This window comes from Rhinatrema bivittatum, chromosome 2 (genome assembly GCF_901001135.1).
Source record: "Rhinatrema bivittatum chromosome 2, aRhiBiv1.1, whole genome shotgun sequence".
NCBI lineage: Eukaryota > Metazoa > Chordata > Amphibia > Gymnophiona > Rhinatrematidae > Rhinatrema > Rhinatrema bivittatum.
This window is the reverse complement of record NC_042616.1, coordinates 150,152,792-150,173,628: the sequence shown is the minus strand read 5'-3', so window position 1 is coordinate 150,173,628 and position 20,837 is coordinate 150,152,792. Positions and strand designations below refer to the sequence as shown.

At 40.7% G+C, this 20,837-nt stretch overlaps 1 protein-coding gene across 3 annotated transcripts in view; it reads left to right on the top strand.

Annotated features, from left to right (window-relative positions):
* Positions 1–20,837, top strand: part of PLXDC2 (plexin domain containing 2) — a 968,372-nt gene that overhangs the window by 283,797 nt on the left and 663,738 nt on the right. The gene's annotated exons all lie outside the window — the stretch shown is intronic.

The window sequence follows — 20,837 nt, the reverse complement described above, 5'->3', positions numbered from 1 at the left end:
AATAGTGCGAGGGGAGAGCAGACGATCTTATTTTTATACATGCGCTAAGACCTCACTTTCACCTGGCCTTCCTTTGTCTGAATGCATGTAGATGCTTATTTTTACATGAACCAGCTAACATCTTCTGAGACTGATTTAGCATGCATGAGAGGGCCTTAATGTTTTGCATGATATTCTGCCTACACACTATACATTCCTAGGGGTGAATTTTAAAAGCCCTACAAATGCCAAATCCGAGAAATACACGCAGAAGTTGGGCCGGGATGCATTGCGCGGATTTTAAACAGTGTGCGAGTAGGTGCAAAATCTCCTGGTACACACACAACATTTTTTTTTGCAAAAAAAAAGGGGGCTGGGCATGAGCGTATGGACAGGGCATGGGTGTTCCTAGATTTCTCAAAGAAATCTGCGTGTAAGTATTTAATCGTGCATGCATGCACCACGGTTCTCTTACCGTGTAACCTTACTTCTGCTATGGATGGTGTGTAATTAATAAAACAAACAAAAAAAAGTTAGGGAGGTTTTAAGGGTTGGAGCTAAAATGGTAAAAAGAAGGCTTATTAATTGGGGAGTTAGGAAGTCCTATCCTTTAACTATGCAAACTGGGAACGGACTGGGAAAACTGGTAATTACGTTAGAATGTGTATCTACCAAAATCTCCCCACTGCTGCAGTAGAGGTGTCATTTGCACGCACCTGCGTGCATCCATATAAAATAGCGTGTAGATGTACGCATGTACAGCCTATTTTATACCATGCACGCATATACGCTATGGGGCGGATTTTCATACTCCGCGAATAGGCCTACTTTTGTTTGCGCTCCAGGCCCTGCTCGCGCTCCAGGCCCTGCTTGCGCTCGCGTAAATCCGGGCGCTCCAGGCCCTGCTCGCGCTCCAGGCCCTGCTCGCGTAAATCCGGGCGGATTTACGCGAGCAGGGCTCTTAAAATCCGCCCCTATATGCTTTAAAATGGCCATAGCCTTTGGCATGAGCCGGCATACACGTGTACATGTGCGCTCATGCAACGGTTTCAAAGTTACTGTCCCTGTGCGCATGCTAGCGTTTAGTGCATAAGCCTGGTAATTTTGGATACATTTGTCAGACATGTTGTTTTGTAAAGCTCAAGCAGTAGGGATAATAGCATGGAGATTGTCACATATGAATGATCCCAGTTAAGTTCCCAGTAATGCTAACAAGGCTTGCAAATTATGGGAATGTTATTTGCACGCGGTTCCCAAAGTTGGCAGGAAGCGGTTGGTCTGTGGTTGCCCAACAGAGGTAATGCAATAAGAATGGCGGTAGAAATTTACTTCTCTGTCTGGTTTAGCAACTGTTAGTGGCAAGGCTCTGGTCCATGGGAGTGTGCAGTGAAATTGCAGCCTTATTCCAGACATAAATTTAAGAAAGAAGATTAAGTACAAATTGAAAGATGAAAACACATCAAGATTAAAAGAGAAAGCAACAGTTTTGAATGTGATTTTTCTTCCCTTATCCCCAGCAGATGGTGCATAAATGTTTCTTCAAGACTGAATATACCGGTAATTCTTTCACTGCAAAGCCGCTGCGAAAGACTGGGTCCTCCATATTCTTATATCTTTAGTGTTAAGCTACCTCCATTACTTTTACTGAGAACTTCTTATTTCTGGGCCTTTTAAAACCTCAAGCTCTAGAGCATTTGTATTTCCAAACCGTACTGTGGTTTCTGTGGCTCTGGGTGGGCTGTCAGCCAGTCTATAGTCTGAAAATTTGGCAGCAGCTTGCATAGAAAGATGATGCTCTTTACTACTATATCTTTATTGTGGTCAGATTAGATAATGAAGGAAATATGAGGCACGTGATAGCTTTATCAGATGTACGCAAGAAATAATTTCACATGTAGATGACAAGTTTTTATAGTGTTTCATACCTAAAGTAGGCGAATGGTGATGGAATGCTAAGAACATAATAAGTCCATGCTGGGTCAGATCAGGGTCCATCGAGCCCACCATTCTATCTCTGATAGTTGCCAGTCAGGGTCACAAATACCTGGCAGATCCGCATTAGTGGGTTTGGAGGGTTTTTTAATGTATGTTTTAATATTGTGGGTATCAGGATAGTGTGTGTTTTGCAGTGTGTAAAATAAAGTTTTTGGAATTGATAACACCATTGCTTGGTATTTGGAAACAGATTTCTATAGCCTTTTTGTGTGCTGATTGAAAAAATACTTCCTACGATTTGTCGGTTGCCAATTTTATGAATTATTCCCTTGTCTTAGTTTTTGAAAGGGTAAATAACTGATCCTTTTTTTTACCGATTCCACCCCACTCATGATTTTAGAAATCTCAATCATATCCCCTCTCAGTCATCTCTTTTCCAAGTTAAAGAGACCTAATATGTTTAGCTTTTCTCTATGAGGGAGCTTTTCCATCCCCTTATCATTTTTGTCACCCTTTTTGTACTTTTTGTATTGTCTGCTATATCTTTTTTGAGGTGGAGTGACTAGAACTGCACACAATACTCAAGGTGTTGTCGCACTATAGATCTATGCAAAGGCATTTTGATATTCTCCGCTTTGTTCTCTCACTTCTCTGTACCTTTCAATGTTAGTTTATAAAACTGAGATCTTTTCAAGATACTTATATGAAGTGTATTATGATTTACAAATTGTATCTGCTCCTCTCACTGCCTAAAATCAATTTTTACACACTTTGTTACTGATCAGTTTAAATGCATTAGAACGATTCTTTTGGAATCTAATTTCATTGGAGGAACAGCATCCTATTGTCTAATGACTGTTGTTGAATGAACCCTCTTGGTCTTTGCATTCTATTATAGTTAATATTTTCAGTGGATGGTCAGCCTCCCTCCCTGTCAGGACAAAAAGTTGGTCTGATTGGCTTTGAACCGGGGTCTGCTCATGTTAGGAGCTGGTGATTTGTGTGCTGATCCATGGAGCAGTGCAGACAAAGGCAGGCTCAGGCATCCTTGTAAGGAGCCTGATGTGTGGTAGCAGTTGTGTCCTAAGGAGCTTGATTGGCCTTCAAAGTTTCTAAAGAGATGCTCGGATGCCAAGACATTCCTATCCATCTGAGGGATGAGGACTGAACTGTGAGTACTGGGACTGGACTGAACTGTGAGTACTGGGACTGGACTGAACTGTAAGTTTTGCTTTTTGAAATCCTGCAAGGGACAAAGGTGAGTCTGGACCTGGGTGTGGGTGTGGGTGTAATGTATCTAGGCCTTACCTAGCTAAGTCTAAATATAACTACTTATCCGGTTTACTTGCAGGAAGTCACAACAACCTGACCCCCTCCCCTAAAAAAATAAAAAGCAAAAACACAAAAACATGTCTAATTCATACCTTTGAAATTGAAACAGAAGTAACAGAAGATGGATGACACAGTGAGATAGATGTTTAAATGCTAGTCAGCTAGGAAATTTAGCCGGATAACTTAGCTGGGATATTCAGCTGTGCAGTCACATCACACCTGGATAGCTTTTTAGTTAGCTGGTAAGTTATTCAGCTAACTTAGGTAGTAATTCATCAAATCGTGATAGGGCATTATTTCAGGCATTAGAGCCCTAATGCCCGCGATAACGCCATAATGTGTGCAATAAATAACGCACGCAAGATGTGTATGCAAATTCTAAAAATTAACTCAAAAGGGAGGAGTTTATGAAATTGAGGCATGTTTAACATTGCATGTAATAGCATAACACACACTTTCACAGGATTTAACTAAACCTTTTTTTCTGGCATTATGTTTGCGATAGCTGTGCATCTGTTGAGAGAGAGCACCTTGGGAGAAGCACACATATTAGTCAACTTTTTAGACCACTGCAAGAGGGTCCATTTTGAACTCAGGGAAAGGTTTTGGTGGTGGCCTAGGTTTTTGGGGGCAGTTTTAAATGCACAGTCAGAGGTATGAACAGCACAGTGGACATCAGTAAAGATTTTATGTGATTTGGAGTGATGAAAGGTAGAAAAAGTTGTGATTTGTACAATATACTCTCGACCTAGTGTGATGCACTCTCTACCTTGCGCTATCAAGCTAGGTCGAGAGTACAATGTACAAATCTCATCTTTGTGTATCTGTAATAACTCCAAATCACATAAAATCTTCACTGATGTCTACTGTGCTGTTCATACCTTGACTGTGCATGTAAAACTGCCCCCAAAACCTAGGCCACCACCAAAACTTTACCCCAAGTTACTAGTTGCCCCTCTTATAGTGATATAAATAGTTTACTTATATGAAAACCTTTTAAAGGGTCTCTCTCTCTCTCATGAAAATATCACAGGTATGATAAATTTAATGCACATTGTGCTAAAATACCAGTGCAGTATCTGGAAAATTATCCTAACTACACCCCTTTTTTTTTTTTATCACGGGCACTATTCTAGTAAAATGATGAATCTAGGCCTTAGCTAGCTAAGTCTAAATATAACCACTTATCCGGCTAAGTTAATCAGATAGGTAACTCCTCCCAGTTATGCTCCCATCTTGTCCACCGCTTAGCCAGTAAACTACTTATGCGGCTAAGTAGCACTCAACCTCAGTATGACTAATTTTGCCAGCTGTTTTGCTGTGTACGTGTTATGTTATAATTGCATAACATTGTGTAGTAGTGTAATATAACTTGTGTAGAGTGCTACAGTAATTAGGTGAGAAATAAATGTAACTAATCCAATAAATAAATGGAGTGCCTCACTGGGATCCCTATTAAGGCATGGCCTTAGAGAAGGACTACGCAATCAGTTAAGGAGAAAGGAGCATGCCATCTATTCCATAGGACCCCCAAGAGTGGCTGCTGCAATGATTATTTCCTGTGTTTATATTGTACAGAGATCCACCTAGAGGAGGTGTAGATTTTTATGTTGAAAATATAGCTGACAGGAATCTTCTTTTCATTTCCTTTCTGGAGAAACCTTAGGCCCATTTCAGTGGGTTAAGGATTTTGAGAAAAATAGACATATACATTTGGTTTAATTTTTTTTAGAAGATTCTACATTTGAAAGGAAGATTTTCAACCTTTCCCTTCCTGTTTTTGTTAGGAGCATTGAAGTCTTTCCACCTGGGTTCCTTTGGAAGAGAAATAAACAACTTTCTAGCTGAACTGTTTGTTAAACTGGAAACCAAATGGATATCCTCTCCTTATGAGGAGAAAAGGAGAAAGAAAAAGGAGGGAGGGGCTTGGAGGGATGATCTTGCTATAGTGTCCTAGTATTCCCTAATTTCAAGAAGGGAATAGTTAGGACCCCAGTTACATAGATAAGAGACTACTCAATTGATGTTTGAATTATTTATGTCTCTTGGAACAGAATCACAGTGTGCAGTTTCATTATTCTCCTACATGAAAAGATTTGCCTCACAAATCTGCTTCACTTTTTTGAAGGAGTTAATAAACATGTGGATAAAGGTGAACCGGTAGATGTAGTGTACTTGGATTTTCAGAAGGCATTTGACAAAGTTCCTCATGAGAGGCTTCTAGGAAAAGTAAAAAGTCATGGTATAGGTGGTGATGTCCGTTCATGGATTACAAACTGGCTAAAAGACAGGAAACAGAGAGTAGGATTAAATGGACAATTTTCTCAGTGGAAGGGAGTGGACAGTGGAGTGCCTCAGGGATTTGTATTGGGACCCTTATTTTTCAATATATTTATAAATGATCTGGAAAGAAATACGACGAGTGAGATAATCAAATTTACAGATGATACAAAATTGTTCAGAGTAGTTAAATCACAAGCAGATTGTGATAAATTGCAGGAAGACCTTGTGAGACTGGAAAATAGGGCATCGAAATAGCAGATGAAATTTAATGTGGATAAGTACAAGGTGATGCATATAGGGAAAAATAACCCATGCTATAGTTACACAATGTTAGGTTCCATATTAGGTGCTACCACCCAAGAAAGAGATCTAGGCGTCATAGTGGATAACACATTGAAATTGTCGGTTCAGTGTGCTGCGGCAGTCAAGAAAGCAAACAGAATGTTGGGAATTATTAAGAAGGGAATGGTGAATAAAGCAGAAAATATCATAATGCCTCTGTATCGCTCCATGGTGAGACCGCACCTTGAATACTGTGTACAATTCTGGTCTCCGCATCTCAAAAAACATATAATTGCGATGGAGAAGGTACAGTGAAGGGCGACTAAAATGAGGAAAGACTAAAGATGTTAGGACTTTTCAGCTTGGAGAAGAGACGGCTGAGGGAGGATATGATAGAGGTGTGAATCAGTTATTTAGTTTTTCAGATAATAGAAAGACTAGGGGGCACTCCATGAAGTTAGCAAGTTACACATTTAAAACTAATCAGAGAACGTTCTTCTTCACTCAATGCACAATTAAACTCTGGAATTTGTTGCCAGAGGATGTGGTTAGTGCAGTTAGTACAGCTGTGTTTAAAAAAGGATTGGATAAGTTCTTGGAGGAGAAGTCCATTACCTGCTATTAATTAAGTTGACTTAGAAAATAGCCACTGCTATTACTAGCAACGGTAACATGGAATAGACTTAGTTTTTGGGAACTTGCCAGGTTCTTATGGCCTGGATTGGCCACTGTTGGAAACAGGATTCTGGGCTTGATGGACCCTTGGTCTGACCCAGTATGGCATGTTCTTATGTAACCAATGCACAGAGCCTTGGAGGTTTATCCTTTACTCCTCCCCCACCACTTTGAGGACATTCCAGTCAGTGATAAATAGAAAAAATAGAGTGTTAGCAGGGAATCAGCCCCAGTATTGAATATGCCCTGTGACTCCGAGGATTGCTCAAGGCAGTGTTGCATAATTAAAAATGTCAGGCACTAATGTTGAAATGAAGCTTTTCATATGTGACCAGGCTTTGCCGGTCACTAATATTTCTTAGTGATTTTCTAGCTAGGGATAGTAGGAGGGGTTTTGTATTTTAGAATTCCTCCCATTGCTGTAACCCCACCTTTTTGGGTGTATGACATCTAGGGTATATAATCCCCTGGAGCATGCTCAGTGCTTTAATGGGAAGGCAACAGAGGAAGAGAAAAGAGTCACTGCTAAAGATTCCTCCAGAATTTCAAAGCAAGTGGGAAGGAAAAGCTAAAGAGCTGGTGAGAAGAGCAGCTGGAGATTCCCAGGGATCTCAAGACTCAAGCAAGCTGTTTGAGGAATAGGAGATCCCCCCACAGGATTTCAGCTTAGGAGAAAGATATCACTTCAGGATTTCAGTCACTATTGAAAAGTTTGGATCCCCCCAGGATCTTGAGGAAGAATAGTGGAGTTTGAGATTCTTCACAAGGTTTCACGAGAAGATTGTCCACTATTTTTCGGGTGGGCCTGGGCTCATCACTTTTCATATTTGGACATTGATGGATTTCTGAATAAGATTTTTGGACGTCCAACTTGACCAGTCTGAAAGGAAGTGTGTATCCCCAGAATCCCAAAGGATTGGGGCAAGGATCTTGCTGCCTGAGCAATCTGAAGAAACAAGGGTAAGAAGAAATTGAGATAATGTTTAGATAAAGACGCAAGCGGCTAACCCCTTTTGAGAATTTTTCCCATTTGAGAAAGAAGTTTGAGTTTGACTAAAACAGAGTTTTGGATGTTTTTGTACTTGGGGACTGTTACCCCTCAGTTTTTGTGTCTGGGGATATTCTTCTACCTTGTTATTGACTTTATGCTGGAACCCCATTCCAGTTACCCAGCATCACAGGGTGAGGACTTTTATCTCTATGGATAAGGGTACAAGGGAAGTGAGAAGAGAACTAACACCTAAGATGGACAAATTGACAATAATATTCACTGCCATCATATTTCTGATGCTGTTTTTGATTTTTGGTATTGTGGTGTGGATCAGTCTTTTTAAGTTATAGTAAAGACTATTTCATTTGAACACCTATTACAGACTCAAGAGTGGTTTCTTCTTCCAGTTCACCCCTTTTTGCCTTACTAGGGGATGGAGAGGCCCCTTTGTTCCTCTGAGCTTCTTCCAATTATTCTGATTTTGGCTTCCCTGCTATTGTTCTACACTATTAGGAATGTCTAAATAAATAAACATTAGGCACCTCCTGGAGATTTTTGAATGTAATCGTAAAGCCATCACAGATGGCTTTACGATTACATTCGGCTTTACTTTCAGACCTGAATTCATAGACACCTTGGCCAGGATAAAGCTCTGAAATGGGGGGAAAGGCTCCAAATATTCAATATAAAGTAAGATGCTCTGTAAGCATTGGTAACAATGGCATTTATCTAGCCTGGCCAATTTTCATTAAAGAGGTAGCTGACTGCCTGACTGCCCAACAACAGCCTATCACTTCTTGTCCCTCAAAATTCATACTTCCTCTCCCACAAAACAGTGCTAATGTTCTTTCCTCCCTACCATTCCACCATGCACACTCATGTCATCTGGTTTATGAAATTATGTATCTGAATCGGGTGAGCCTGGATCTGGCTTCTGTCGTGGAACAGTAGCAGCTGCAGTCAGACGTGGCGTATGGGGACTACAAGCTAAAGTCTGCTGTGTCCCCACTTGATCCTCTCCTCCACAGAGCAGGTTTCCTTTGCCAGGAGGAAGCCTTCATGAAAAGGGAAGGAAGAGTTGCCACAGGTAACGTGAACTTGTATTGCCTCAAGCCCCTGCACTCAGTGATTGACTGCAACTGCTGCTCGTCCCTGATCATAGCCACCCAAAAATGTTCATTATATTTGTTTCCCCAGTGAATTTTGTTCTTTTTTGTAAAACAAATCAGTTGTAAACATCATTTGAAGAACGTTATGACTTGCTTTTTAGTAAGCATTATGGCTCCACCAAGGGGCACCATAGACGTGGATCTGGATTGTTTATTGCATCAGCATTTCTGCTTCCTATTTCCTCTGTTGATAAAATCCTCACCAGCAGATTAAAGAAGTAAAAGAGGGACATGAATAGCCATGACATTTCATGGACCGTGAGGGTGATGTGCAGCCATGATTGACAGTAGCCTGAAGCTCATAAGGCCCTAGAGCTGGCATGGCTTTGCTTTCTTAAAAGGATGTTTTACAGCTACGCTTTTTCAATATAATGGAGCTAAATCTATGGAGAAGATGGGTTTAAAGACTGATTTAAATCTAAAGCACATTAAAAAAAAACCCTTTCATCATCATGGTGTGGTTTGACTGAGCTAGTCATTTTTACAGCTTCCTTCAAGCACATCCCTCTTCTCTTCCCACAACTTCTATCCCTGATTCTGCTGTGAACTTGAATGTTATCTTGAGAGCTGTAGACCAAACACATCAACTGAGAACTAAATTTAAGGATCAGGCCAGAGTCCATAGCATTTTTTGTACAGGTTTTGTTTTTGAACACTTTTTAATGTGGTTGCCTACCGGGAAATTTGCCTTATAAAATCATCGAGGTTCATATTCAAAAAGCATTTAGCTGGATAACTCGGAAGTAATTTAGCTAAAAGAAGATTTGGGTACTTACCCCACTAAATTCTCGTTGGATAATAAATTAGCCGGTGAAGATTTAGCTGGATAAGTTAGGGGTGTTCCGGGAGGGCATAACTGGGAGGAGCTGAGTTAGCTAACCAGAGTTAGATGGATAAGTTATCGGATATTCAGAGTTAGTCAGATAACTTATCTGGTTAAGAGTGATCAGCATGTAGATCTGTCCTAAAGTTAGCAGGATACACTTATCCGGCTAACTTTAAGATAGCTGGATATATTCAGCGGTGCAGCCATGCCACTGAATTTATATGAGCCTAGTTAGCTGGGTAAGTTTATCCAGCTAACTAGCCATGCCAGACAGTGACTGCATATGGACCTCATCATGTCTATCTGTCTGTCCCCCATCTGCTTCTTCTATCAGCCCCTCCCCCCCCATTCATCCATTTTTCATTCAAATTTCTGTCACACATCGTAAAACACACAGTGAACTCCGGCTCATACTTGTATTTGTTTATTTATTATTTGGAATTATTACTTGCCTTTTTGAATAAGGAATTCACCCAAGGCGAAGTACAACATGTTGCAGTAACAGCATACAATCAGAGAACACGAGAAGCTTAATAAAACTGGTCTGAAAAAGGTTTCACACTGTAAGGACTAAGCTTGATTTAAATCACCAATAATGAGGAAACAAAAAAAAATCTCAGAAAAGCAATAAGATGGTAACTTTCAAAGTGAGTGCACATATGCACACATTCATTAGCCCACACCCACCTACACGGCTATTTTATAACTTATGTGCATACATGCACACATGTTAAAAAATAGCCTGACTGCACACATGTGTGTACAATTTTAAGTGGGTGTGTGCCTTTGAGCATGAATGCAGCTTCTCCTATGAAAGTCTTGTCTTGTCTCGAACTTTCTCAGCTCCCGCTCAGCCTACACACCCCCTCCTCAACCTCCCCTTCGCCATCCCAAAAGAAATAAAATTCCCAGCTCCCCCCTCTCTCCAACCATTCTAGCTCCCTCACCTTCCCAGCTCCCCCCCTGCTCCCTCCCCCCTCCCTTCCCCAGCACCCTGCTGCCTCTCCCCTACCCCTCCCCTCTCCTCCTACAAACAGCCTTTCCTTGAAAGTGCCATTGCCTTAACGTTCTCCTATACCCCTACCCCCTCCTCTCCTTTCCTCTCCTCGCTACCCCCTTCCCCTTCTCCCTGCCCCTACATTTAATATTATTATTGTAAATAATTTCATATGTTAAGTTCTTAAGGGTACATGCATCCTTTACATCTTGATGCATACCTACTCTTAACATGCATAATCATCATCCAGTTCGTTTTACAAAGTTGTATCCTTGCTCGTTGACTCTCTCTATCCTTGTTCCTAGTTCATTGTAATATCGTTGACTCTCTTTATCCTCGTTCATTGTAATTTCCTTTCTCAGTTAAATGTGAACCGACATGATGTGTCCTACGAATGCCGGTATATAAAAATTGTTAAATAAATAAATAATAAATAAATAAAGTGGGGGGATTTTAATAGGCACACATGCCGACGCCATTGCCAGTTTTCTCGGTTCACCCAGTTAAGGGATAGGACTTCCAAACCCCTCTAGCTAAATAACCTCCCTTCCCCCCTGTTAGCCCCAACCTTTAAACCCCACTGATCTGCCTATATATTTTTGTTTTATAAGTTACATGTCATCTTTAGTAGAAGTGAAGTTACATGGTAGGGAACCCCGGGGCGCGCCCGTGCGCATAAATATTTACGTGCAAATTTCATGTTAAAATCCCAGAATGTCCATGCCCTGCCCAGACCACACCCTCTCCCCACCCCTTTTTTGGAAACTTTTCATTTGTGTGCACAGCATCATGTATGCGCGTAAACCAGAGGCCTTTGAAATCCGCTCAGTGTGGACCAGCCCAAAATATTCACACTCCCTAATTGATATGTGCATTGGGCTTTTAAAATTCATCTTTATGTTGTAGCATCACTCTCAAGGCTCTCAAAATAGTGTCAGGCAGTTTATCACAGTCTATTTAATTCAATGCATGTGTGGGGACAGGTTTCAATGCTCTCAAAGGTACGGGAAAGCCATGGATTAAGAACATGTGAACATGCCATGCTGAGCCAGACCAGGATCCATCAAGCCCAGCATCCTGCCTGACTATGGCCAATCTCAGTGGGCACTACCTGCCAGATCCCAAAAAGCAATTCTATTTCCTGTTACTCCCAAGGACAGCAATAGTTTTCAAACTGTCATAAGTTATTTTACTTCTAAATGTGAATCAATTTATTAAGTTAATATAGTTGTATAAAATGCACAGCAAACACAGCTATGGGCAGACTAAATAAACCGTATGGTTTTTTATTGCCGTCACGCTTCTCTGTTTCTATTTTTCTTTAGTCTATCTGGCTAATAATATTTTATGGACTTTTCCTCCAGGAACTTGTCCAAACCTCTTTTAAACCCTGCTATGCTAGTCGCCTTGACCACATCCTCTGGCAACAGATTTCATAGCTTGATTGTAGACTGAGTAGAAAAATACTTTCTATGATTTGTTTTAAATATGTTGATTGTTAGTTTCATGGAATGTCAACTTGTTTGAGTAATTGAAATGGTAAATAACCATCCTTTATTAACCCGTTCCGGCCCATTCATATTTTTATAAACATCTATCATGTCCCCGCTCAGTCATCTCTTTTCCAAGCTGAGGAGCCCTAACCTGTGTAGCCTCTCATCATAAGGAGCCATCTCATCCCCTTTATCATTATTGTTGCCCTCTGCTGCACCTTTTCTACTTTCTCTATGTCCTTTATGAGATAGGGCAACCAGTGCTGCACAGGGTATTGAGGTCACATCATGGATCGATACAGAAGCAATATATTTTCCATTTTATTATCTATTCCCTTGTGGATCATTCCCAACATTCTGTTTGCTTATGTGACCACTGTTATCATACACTGAGTTGAGGATTTCAATATATCGTCCACAAGGCCCCCAAGGCTCTCTTCCTGGGTGGTGACTCCCAATACAGAGGCCAGCATTGTGTGCCTGTAGCAGGAATTGTTTTCCCTATGTGCATCACTTTGCACTTTTCCACATTAAATTTTATTTGTCATTTAGATGTCTGATCTCCTAATTTCACAAGGTCCTTCTGGCATTTCCTCAAAATCTACTGCTGTTTTGACAACTTTGAATAATTTTGTATCATCTGCAAGTTTGATTACCTCACTCATCAATCCCTTTTCCAGATCATTTATGAGAATGTTAAGTAGCATAGGTCCCAGTAATCGATCCCTTTGGTACTCTGCTAATGACCTTTCTCCATTTGGAAAACTGACCATTTAATCCTTTTCTGTGTTAACTGTCTATTAACCAGTTATCAATACACAATAGGATACTGCTTCCTATCCTATGTCTTTCAAATTTGCTGAGGAATTTCTCATGGGGGACTTTTTTCAAATGTCTTCTGAAAATCCAAATATACTATATCAACTGGCTCACCTTTATCAACATGTTTATTTACACAATAAAACAAAATCTAAAAGACTGGTAAGGCAAGATTTTCCTTTACTAAAACCATGTTGACTCTTCCCCATTAAGCCATGTCTTGGCATTAAAGGCCTGGCAAAAGAGGCAGGTTTTTACTTGCTTTCTGAAATGGAAGTAGTCATGCATTTGGCAAGGCTTTTCTGGAAGAGAGTTCCTTAGGTCAGGCGCTGCTACTGAGAAGGACTGTTGGCAGGTACCTGCTGTTTCGATTTCTTTTGTTGATAAAGTTATTCTGGAGGTGCCAAATAGAGATCTTTTTGATATGGAGAACATGCATAAAGACAGCATTGCTTTCAAGTAGATAGGTCTGCAATCTCTTAGAGCCTTGAAAATCAGTGTCCAGGTCTTGAATTTGGTTATGTAGGGGACTGGTATCCAGTGCACTTTGTGTAGGACAGGATTGATATAGTCATGTGGCTTGCAATTGTTGTATCTGTGGACTCTTGGGTTGGGGTGAGATTGGCTCTCCCTGCAGGGAGGAGCCCTGCAGGTCCTCACCACCAACAGGTGGATCCAGGCAAAGCAGAGACTGGTCAGACCTTCATCTTTACCATCCTGCATTCCCCTCACGTTGAGCCTTTGGGTGCCAGGGCCAGCAGGACTTAGGCAAAGGCCTCTGCTGAAGACTAAAAGCATGGTCCAAGTGCAGGCTAGGGTGAGAAAGAGGCAGCATTCAGGAAAGTCAAGACAAGACTTGAGGCAGGCAGCGTTGAGGTGAGTTGAAAGTCCAGGTCAAACCGGGTATCCATCCGAGAGAGAGGAAGAGGGATGGATAGGGTGGAGGCAGGCTGGGCAGATGAAAGCAGGAACAGGCTGTTCAGATGAAGGCAGGTACAGGCTGGGAAGATGAAGACTGGAAGCAACATGCACTACAAATATAGCTGGACCTGTTGTTGAAGGATCTAAATGATGTCTGTATTGCCTTTCAACAGGAAAAAGTGGATGATGTCATCTAAGGGCACCGCAGGGGTTTTCGCATGCTCATGTTAGAGGGGGCCAGCAGCAATGTGCTTTGCCGGCGGTGATGGCGGCATGACACCATGTCTGTGGGGAAGGCCTGGCAGGGTGCATAGCACGGCTTGCGGGAGACCCCTGCAAGCAGTGAAATACAACAGGAACATAACTAGTTTTCATATGCTCCTGATCTCTCTATAAATAGAATTGGTGTTTGTCTTTTTGTCTTAGTTTTCTATAGTGAAGCAGACCAGTTTATTGTAATGTTAATGAGTTGCACTGTCCTTGATTGGTGCCTATGGGACCTTGATAACAGTTTGAAATGTATCATCATACCACATATGTCAACTCTAGCTAAATAAAAAAAAAAAAGAAGTTTAAATCACAAGGTCAGAGCACATTGTGATGCCATCGAGGATTTTTAAAGCTGCTCTGCTATTAGTTAGCAGTCATAAACATGTACGCATTTCTGTACCAAAGAAGGAAGCTAGATAATATTATTTACACATCTTGTTTTTTGTGGGTTGTTTTTCTCTTTTGGAAGTTAAAGCCTTTGACACATTATTTTAAAATTGTATAAGAAAAATACATGCACATATATTGGGTAGATGGTAGCATACACATGGAATTAAATTTGCATAAACTTGAAACATGCGAGCAATAGTGCCAGTCATTAAGACTAAAACTATAGCTGTTGTAGATTCGTAAGCATCTATAATTCAAGTACATCTTTCAGAAGCATTTATAGTTCAATTACCTTAAATATCAAAAAGCTTATAAAAAGTAAAGTAAATCTTTCCTCCATTCACCTGTTGCTCTTCTTGGTAAGAAAATCTGGGCATTCTTGATCTGCGCACCTTACGGAGCTTATGAATGTTTTTGAAAATAGGGTTAAAACCTTAGCTATTGACAGATTTGCTTACAAGTTTCAAACTTGTGCTAAGTAAACTCTTTTGTGTGAATTTGTGCAAGCAAAATAACTAGTACATTTTGCCCTAATTTTTCATGAGCCTTGAATCTGGCCAGTTTTCTTTTGTCTTTGTCATTATGGATGGTGCATTCAGTGCTGGAGTTGTGGAACTTAGAATTACAGCTTGATAAGGCTACCAAGCAAAACAATTAAATCCACACTGCTGTACATATGAAAGTGGCAAGCTTATTGAGAACTTGCATGACCATACCTTAGCTAAACTGGTAGGAGAGGAAGTGACATTTGTAAGTCTCTTTGCGCAATAGAAACTGGGTTGTTCAGAACAGCACCTGTTCAGCTATCATGCGAGCAGTCTGCTTCTCTCTCTTTTAGCCTATGGTGTTCCCTCAGGCTAAAAGTAATGATAACTAACATCCAGTGAATCTGTGGGCCTGTTCCATAGCACATACAGGCATGATCAAACAACTCTCCAACTATATTTGGTTTCCATCTGTTCATATTCCCTTCCTGTTTTCTTCCTAGACATTGATACATGATGATTTCAGATGTGTATAATTTCAACAATGTTATGTGACTGTCTTGCATCTGTTTTGAGAATTCATTTGGCATAATAGGTTGTTCTCATAGTTGATGTGCAGTTCAGTGCATTCCCCACTGGCAATATTTTCTTTTTCATTACTTATATACAGTGGATAATTGAAAGTTACTTGAGTTTTGCTACCATTTTGATGAAATATAGATTTCTTTCTATTCTGAACCTGCCTTGCTCTGAAAAAAGTAAGAAAAGGGATATGATTGTTTCATTTATGCCCTTGCTTTATGATTATTTTTAGAAGGTACTGACTTCACAGACAAGACTAATGCCAATATTTTATGCTGAGTATCATGAGTTTGTTTTTTTTTAGTAACGCCTGCTTATAGGAAACTTATTTATCCAAGTATATAGAAAACAGGTCTTTTAAAAAAGTGTACAGTGGTAGAATGTGTTTCATTTCTTAAAAATAAGATTAGTATTAGCATTCATAGGGAACCTCTTCAATCCATATAGAGAGTCAGAATTTGCATATAAATAGGATATTAGAAAATTTAGATTTTTCTTAATATGTGAATTTGTATTTATCTGATTTGAGATATTTTTATCATCTATCTGGAACATGTGCACAGAATACCTGAGCAGTTTATATTTTGATATTTTTAATTGAACTACATGAATGTTTCATTAATGATTAAAAAGGGAAGGTGTAATGTTTTTCTTACACTGCTTTTGCTGGAATAAGATATCATTGAAATACTTAAAATTATCTTCTGCTATTAGACCTATTTACTAAAGGCCTTCTCTCATTTTATATCTATGGGAAAATGCTTTATAAATAGGGTCTTATATCTGAATGATATAATGTGATATATATGTAATGATCCATAGTGTGGCAACCCTTTGGGATCTTGACTAGATGGCCCCAGTCAAAGATTTGGGTAGAGAGTTTATAGGAGTGGAGCAAACCACTTGCTGCAACATATCTGTCTGGGTTGCTTGCTACAATGGGAAGCTGCAGTATGCTAAAGGGCAGCCTGTGTCGTAGATCTGTGGGGCATGTTGGGTCAGCAATTAGAGGAGAAGGAGTTGCTTTTCCTGAGCTGAATTTTCCCTATTCTTGGTGTGCTGCTAGGTCTCAAGGTTTGGATTTTTCACTAAATAGGAAGGGGGGAATTAACTTGCTGGTATGCAACCCGTCTATGTAAGGGCATCCCAGGTTTTCATTAAGAGAGTTTTGAACTTGCATTTTTTTTCCTGTGAAATCCCTGACATTTGACCTGGGTTTGGAGAATTTGAGGAGTTCCTTGTCCTGGGAAGGCCAGAAGTAGATGAGATTCTGCTGTTCTCCATCTCACAACCTAAGGATGGATCAGTGTTGACTCGCTCAGGAGAGTTCCAGTTTTTTTCCTTTTCATGAAGATTTTCTTTGTGTTATGGGAGGAACATTTTTGCTGCCACCCTTCTTGCCCTAGAGAGGGGAAAACTGGAAGAACTGATTGTTTCCTGTCACCTGAACCTTTTGTCTTGTCAACCAGAGAAAGAGATGCGTAAGACCTTTGTGAACAATTTGGGAGAACCCCCATTTGTCGTGTTCATCAAGGGGAGAAGAGAGCCATGCACTGTTTGTTTGGTGTCCTTTTTGATTTGCAGTTTTGGAAGGGGATTACTGACCATCACTAAGATAACTCTGTCCATCTGGGAAGCCTTGCGTTTCCAAGCCCTGGAGGGTGCATTTTTCCCTGGCCCATCTACTAAGAGACACTTGCAGCATTAAGGAAACTTGGAGAGCTGTGCTAACAAACTGTTGTGCCAAGAACTGATGTGTATTTATTTATTTAAAAGATTTTATATACCGTCATTCGTGGTTACATCACAACGGTGTACAAAATATTAGCATCTAAAACAAGAGTGGTCTCAATGATAATATAATAAAATCCAGTAAATTCAACATTTTAAAACAACTAAAATAATACAGAATCAAATCTACGGTTAAGTATCATATAGAATAAAATAATTCAGGACCACAACTTGCTATTGAAGAAATGCTGCTGTAAAGTTTTGTTTGAACACCCAACCCAAACCTCCAGAATATTTTGTAGACGGTTACATACCTCCCATCTATAGCGAAGAGAGAAGTTGAGTCACCCCCACAGCTTGGGCATTGGAGGAGTATCTCCCCCCCCCCCCCCCCACCTCCACTGGAAAGAACCTAACACTTCAAGGCTGTGGGACAGAGTGAATGGTGTTAGCCCAGGGACCCCCCATGCTAACCCCTGACTTCCAGGTCCATCATCTGAAGAAGGGCTATAATAATAATAATAATTTGAAAAGGTTAAAACAGATCCTTTCACTACAAAATAGTATTTCTGTGATGCAAGTAAAATTAAAATGAGACTAGACCTGCTGCGCTTTATATTGCCTCAATGTCCAACACCTGCTATTGGAGCTAGACACTTGGAGCTTTGTAAGTCTCGTGTTATCAGAACAGTTTGTGCAAATGCTGATAGTTGCTGTATTTGTGAAATGCAAGTTTTATGATATACAGCTATAACACAGTGACATTTGCAGATAGGTTAGGAAGTCTTTTATATTCATCACCTTAGCGAGTAGACATTTTTTATTCAAGTAATTAGTTAATTCTGGGATTTCTACAGTTACACCCCTGTAACTGTAGAAATGCACATGCACATGCCTTACAGTCACCAAAGTTGCTTAGGCCAGAACATTTATTTTATGTTGCTCATATCTCCCCTTCTTGCTATTTCCAGGAGTCTATGATATACTGCTAACAAGGAAAACATCTGTTCAGCCAGCTTTGAACAATCCCCTTCAGCTTTCTTTAAATTATGATAGGAAACAAAAGATAAAATCTCATCATATCTACCACTTTGCTTTCTGCCAGTGGTTCTCAACCTTTTTTCAGTCGGGATAGAGGGTTCTCACATGCGTGACACTCTGAACACATGACCGTCTCAGGGCTAAATGTAAACATACACTCTGCATCCACAGGAAACCTGTGACCCCCAACAATGGATGCAGAGCACAACTAGGACATTCACCATACAAAAAAATATTCTGGTTCTGGTGTCATCTCAGTAACAGCAAAACAAACTCCCTCTATCACCAGGTGCAATTGCCCTCCTTATGAAAAGACAGTAATTTACCACCAATGCATGTCCTGTTGAGAAAACACAACAAGTAAGACTGATACAAATGCTTGCATGCTAGTAAAATACTTCTGTCTGTTACACACACAACACTGACCTTTACCAAGTGTAGAAAGACCACAAATTACAAATATGGGAAAAGAAAATGGAATGGAAATCCAAAAAAAGCCACTCTGCATGCAGTGCAAAACTGGAGAAATGGAAACTGAAATATAGCACGTAATAGTCCCAGGATCTGCAATAATGCACACAAACTAATCCACACAAAGTTATACCTGCATTATGGAACACATTCAAACAGTATCAACCCTATCTATGAAAAGGCAACACTACAAATATTGAACCAGGCCCTAAACACCAATACACTTCCTATTAGGAAAACAGAACAAGCCAAGCTGCTAAAGATCCTCTCACAGAAATAATTGTAAAGCTATACTAATACATGTTACAAAACAACTGATGAACAGAATAACATTCAACAATTAAAAACTCATAAAAATTATTAAAAATTCTTCAAACACCAATAAAATATTTCAAAATGGTAGATACATCACATAATACCCAATAATTAAAATGGCAGTCAGTCAAGAATCTTAAAAAAACCACCTTTACTTACCCTCTCCAGCCACTCTCCTACTCCTTTCCCTTGCAGGCCAAAAGCACACACCAGAAGCAGCAGTGGCTGCTGAAGCTTTGTCCTCACAGTCCTCTTCCTTTGGGATCACAACAAGTCTCTCTCACACATACACACACCAATTACACTCCACAACTAGTGACAAATTTAAGATTTTGTGCCCCTAGGCACTGCTGGTGCTGTAACCCCCCCCCCCCCCCCCCCCAAGGTTGATCAACAAGAAGCAGAAGGTCTAAGGCATAGTACCCTCGTTTGCTGTGGAAGCTCTAGGAAAGATCCTATGGCATACATTAAAAATTTCTAAAGCAAATTGGCAAACATTTCCATCTTTTATATTACATTGTAAAAGTTAAGTAGTTTAACACTATAACTATTAGTATAATTTATTCTATTTTTATTTGGTGAAGAAACATGATCTCAAGTTTCAATGCAGGGAGGAGACCTCAGGGATAGGGAAAGGAAGGGAGGAAATTCAGGAATGTGGGAGGAGAAAGGGGGAGGAGTGAGAGAAGTAAAGAGAACTAGGGATGGGGAGGATGGGAAATGAGGGGGATTAGGATCTTGGATGGGGGCAAGGAGAAAGAGAGGGAGGTTTTGAATTGAGGAAGGAGAGGAGGGAAAAGGCAGATTTGGGGAGTGGGTTCCAGGACCTAGGGAGAAATGAGGTTCTAGGATGTGGGAGAGAGAGCTCAAGATCAAGGGAAGGAGGATTTGAATTGCAATAGGTGGGGAGGAGAGGATGGAGATGTCCCTTCCATGGTCTGGTCCTGCTCCTCCTTGCATCTCCTCTTTAACATCCAACCAGTATCACATACACATTAGAGATGTGTATTGTACCGGCAATCGTTTCTGGTTTCGTTATTGTAGAACCACGGGAAATTTCGTTTCCCGTGGTTCTGGCCGGTATTTTTTTTGGCTGTCCCAATCTGAAAAACCCCCCATCCCAATCCTTCACATTTAATTATTTACAATCCCCCACCCTCCTGACCCTCCCAAAACTTGTCTAAAGTCCCTGGTAATCCAGCGGGGATCCCAGGAGTGATCTTCCACTCTCGGGCCATCAGCTGCCAGTAAACAAAATGGCACCGATGGCCCTTTGCCCTTACCATGTGACAGGGGCTATCGGTGCCATTAGTCAGCCCCTGTCACATGGTAGGAGCAATGGACAGCCGGCACCATCTTAAAAAATGGCACGGGTTGGGGTGGGTTTAAGTTTTTTTTCTGTGTGCCCTTTCTCCCCCCCCTCCCAAAACGATAAGAAAACCGCATGAAATTTCGTGGGGTTTTCTTATTATTTTCGGGGACCCCCGATATATGACGAATTATGAAATATCGTACGATATTTTAATTCATCATACAAACGATGCACATCCCTAATACACATACATACAAACCCCGTCACTCTCAAAGACACAGTCTCCTACCCTTGTTTCCCTATCTCTCACACACAGACATACATCCCCCCAGCCAATCCCTATCTCATCTCCCAGCCTCTCTTCCCACCCTCCAATGATCTCTACTCAGTCTCTCCTAATCTCCCCAAAATGATCTCCTTTTGCTTTGTCTGCTGCAGGCCATCCTATTCCTTGCATGCTGCCTGGACAGGATGGACTGCATCAGGAAACAAAGGGCTAGTCTCTGATGAGTGAGATTCAGCACAGCTGAAAAGCAAC